We start from the raw sequence: 4535 nt of genomic DNA, 5'->3' as shown, positions 1-4535 counted from the left end.
CCCCCCCAGCCTCTTTCCCAGCACGGAGCCTCCCCCTGCTCTCTCTCATCTCGCTCTCTCTTAGTCGGGTTCATGGCAGGGACAGCCTAGAGTGCAGAGATAGAGATCAGCAGCCCTTCCAAGCAGGGACTGCCCCAGTGCACTGCTGATAATAGAGGCAGAAGTGAGAGTGACAGTCAGATGGAAACTGACACAGGCCTTCTGTCAGTGCCGCAGCTGCCTGTGGGACTGAGGAGGGAACGGGGCGGGGTGTGGGGGGAGTTGAGCTGAAATGTCAGTGCCGATAACTGCACCAGCTCGCTGTTTTTCTGTATAGGTGTCGTGCTATTCCACATGTGAGGCAGGGTTTTTTTTCAAACTCCGAAGCACTGACTGTTTCTTCCAGGCTAGTGTGAGTGTGTGAGCAGGAGCAGCTTACTTGGTGACATCCCCACTTAATTTCTTCTGGTGCTGTGGAGCCGCAGTGCTGTGATTGTGTTTGACAGTTTTTGTTCTCACAGCCTTTTGAGCGTTTTAAAGATTGATAAATCTTGTCATATGAGAACTCTGAGTGATGCCCGAGAATTTCACATTCTTAGAGCTGTAGATCATTCCTGTATTTCCCTACGTTAAAACAAGGCTAGAAAATATTAACTGAGGAACATGGGCAACGACTCCTTTTTCTGCCCAGGAGTAGGATATGTTGAAAATGTCCCAAACAACTAACTGGCTTTTGATCTTGACTTTGGGAGTTCTCTGGAGTGAGCTTAAGCTGTAGCTCTTGGATAATTATTCTTCTGATTCCAAGGAGTCATGGTCATATCATTGTTCATCAATGGATACCACATTTCTATTAATGAAGGTAAACTATTTTTATATAAACCTGTCAAAACCACACATACAGCATATGCGTATATAACAGTGACTGATGGTGACTATTGTCTCAGTTATATAACAGTGATAAAATCCATTAAGAAACCTCAGTCATGCTGAATCTCTATTGACATCTCCAACAATTTAGCATCTCTAAAAGGCTCTAGCGGCTTGGAGTTTGGAGGTTTTCCATACCCCAGAAAGCAGAATCACCTGAGATTTTTAGCTGAGTCCATTACAAATGGACTCTGCTTTTCCTTCTGAGAAAGTTAGCAGCCAGGATCTTCTCTCTTGGTTGTAAGAACAAGTCAAAGATCTATACTAAAGGAGGTTCTTCTGTAAGACCTTAATTTCTCTCTTCTTGTGTATGTAAATGAAGGTAAGTGATAAGGAACACGTTACGTGATATAAAGATTATTAACCTGAGAGTTATATGATGTTGCATCTAGGATGTTGTATTACCAAAGCACAGAGGAGTGCACGCACGCGCGCGCGCGCGCGCACACACACACACACACACACACAAAGAGAAAGGATGGAAGCAAGGGAGAGAGAAAAATATCCCATGGGATAATATTGATTATTTTTAATGGCCTGATTTAGCTTCTCAATTTAGTTTTTATATCTGTTTCCTTTTAAGGAGATCTTTTAGGTATATGTTTTGTTCAAGTTACAAAGCACTAAAAAGAATAGCTGGAGACAAATTGTAATTTTGTGAATGTTTTTTAAAAAATGATAAAAATTATGGGTAAGAGAACTATATGCATTTATAATTTTAGCTTATTTGTATTTTATTTGAGATCCTCTGTCAGAAACCATTAATCAAGTCTCTGTATTTACATGGTACTCTACAACCATTATGCAAATAGAGGCAAGAAAAGCAAGCTCTGTCTACCAAGGAGCTTCTCCTAAGACATATAGGATTAATGACATTTTATATACAAGTCACAAAGGCTAGAGGACAGGCATTGGCTAAGTGTATAAATTAAATAAACAGATGCATGAAAACAACATTCTATGCCAACGAGTCAGTGAGGAGAATAAAAGGAACAGTTAGAATCATCATGGAAGTGTCATGTTTAGAAAGAGACAGGAAACGGGACAGGGTAGGATTTCAGGAGCTGCCTAAAATATGGAACAAAAGAGGAGTTATTAACCGGTTCTTTCTATTCCCAATAAGTGTGAGCATTTCTCAAGGATCTGTTTTTCAATCCTTGGCCTTTATACTTTTTTTTTGTAAATGAAGATGGTACCACTGGCAGAGAGGTCAGAGTGAAACTTTTAGCTGTAAAGTCAACAGAAACTAACATTTATTGATGAATATTATATGCTAATACTGCTGTTGATGTTATTAAATCCATAACCCCTTCAACTTTCCCAATAATTCTGTGCCCTGAGTATTATTTTTCTTATTTCATAGCAGAGAGAGATGTGAAATACTTTGCTCAAGAATATGTAGGTAATAAGGGAGAATAGTCTTTCAACTAGCATCACTCACACGTTACATCTATACTCACCCAACCTCCTTGAGACCCCTGTGAGGTTTAATAATAGCAAATATGGTTATCTTCATGGACTACAAAGAACTCTAACTTTTAATTAAAGAGTCAGCCCTTGCTTGTAAGCTTCTTTCAGTTCTCAATAAAAAAAACCAAAACGCTCAATATTCTTTTGCATAGTGGTTCTCAAACTTCAACAAACATCTAGAAGAATCAACTAGAAACCTTGCTGAATGGAGATTTCTGGGCCCCATCTAGAGTTCCTGATTCAGTAGGTCTGGGGTAGGCTTAAGAATTTGCATTTTGACAAGCTTTCAGGTTTATGCTGATGCTGCTATTTGAGGATATAAATTGGAAGAAAAAAAAAAAGAGAGATGTTAAGTGTGTCTCCAAATGTTGAGTCTCAGCAATTGGAAGAATGAAGTTACATTGACTATGATGAGAAAGACACATGTAGTATAGTTTTAGTTTCAGAAGCAATCAATTTAATATATCTATTTGATATCCAGCTGGGGCAGCCAAGCAGGCAGCTGGATATCTATAGCCAAATTGGAGATAAAAACTTGGGAGTTGTTGGAATATACATGATATTTATGGGATCAATATTGGATGAGATCACTAACTGAGCATAGAGAGAACAGAAAAGGACCAAGCACTGAGTTCTGGAGAACTCCAATGTAAAGGGTTTGGGAGAAAGAGCAAAAATATTGAGTACTTCATTGTCCCGTAAGCCAGATGATCTGATTTTCATTTTAAAATTATTCTGGCCACTGTATTTGAGAATAGACTTTAGTGGGCCATGGTAGAAACAGGGAAACTACTTAAGTGAAAATTCCAATAATCTGGATGAGGGATATTTATGTTTTAATGATATTGAGAACTTTTTTGTACTTGGCCATTAATATTATCTTTTTTTGAAAAATGTCTAGTCACATTTTTTATCCATTTTTAATTGGATTTTTTTTCTATTGAGTTGTATAAGTTCTTTTTTATTTTGGATATTAACACATCAGACATATGGTTTGCAAATAATTTTTCTCATTTGTTAGGTTATCTTTTCATCTTGTTGATTGTTTCTTATGCTGTCCAGAAGATTTTTTAGTTTGATTAAGTCCCATTTGTTTATTTTTAATTTTGCTGCTTGTGCTTTAGGTGTCATATCCAAAAACATCACTGCCAGAACCCATATCAAGGAGATTTTTTCCAATGTCTTCTTCTAGGAGTTTAATGGTTTCCAGTTTTTCATTTAGGTCTTTAATCTGTTTCGAGTTAATTTTTGTGAGTGTTATAAGATAGGGATCTAGTTTTATTAATTTACATGTGAATATCCATTTTTTTTCCAGCTTTTTATTGAAGAGGCTGTCATTTTTCCATTGAGTGTTCTTGGTTCCCCTGTCAAATATTAGTTGACCATATGTTTTGTTTGTTTTTAAAGAAAATAGCATATTTCTGAGCTTATAGGGATAAATCAAGAGAGAGAAAAATAAGATGGTGCAGGAGAGAGAGGACAATTTCTGAAATAATATGTTTGAGAAGGTAAGGGGAATGCGATCTAATGCATAGATGAAAGAATTAGAGTTAAATAGGGTGAAAAACCGTTCAGCCATAGTAGAAGAAGTGTATGTAACTGGATGCGTATAAATGGGTTGATTTGCTAGTGAGAGCCTATGGCGGGTTTTTTCTTAATTGTTTGTTTTATGTCAGAGAAATTGGCCATCTTCTGAGAGTGAGTTTAAGGAATGTACAGTATAGGTAGCCGATATGACTGAGCCAAAGAAAAATCTTTGAAAAAACTTGTCTCATTAAGAAAAATAGATCACTTGAGCTATAATATTCAGGATGAAGCTAAGGAGGAAATAAGGCACTCTTCCTCCCCATCCCAATTCCCATAACACACAGATTTATTCTTCTTCTAAAAGACTGCTAATTTCACTGAGGGTCAGGAACTTGGGTAGACTGAAGACACCCTTGTTCAGATTATAGCTGCTACAGTGGATCTTACAGATATTCTTCTTGAATAATACCCTGTGTCCCTACTCCCTTCTTCTGGCTTTTCCTGAACAGGAAGGTAAAGGTGTCTTGAATCTGGACCATGACCCAGGAGTTGCTATTTATACTGTGTTAATTATAAGCCATATCCAACCCAAGGAGTAAATATACATTACAGTAGCATTCTCTTATGGG

Source organism: Hipposideros armiger, unplaced genomic scaffold (genome assembly GCF_001890085.2).
Source record: "Hipposideros armiger isolate ML-2016 unplaced genomic scaffold, ASM189008v1 scaffold_81, whole genome shotgun sequence".
NCBI classification, from domain to species: Eukaryota; Metazoa; Chordata; class Mammalia; order Chiroptera; family Hipposideridae; genus Hipposideros; species Hipposideros armiger.
This window is presented reverse-complemented; position numbering follows the sequence as displayed.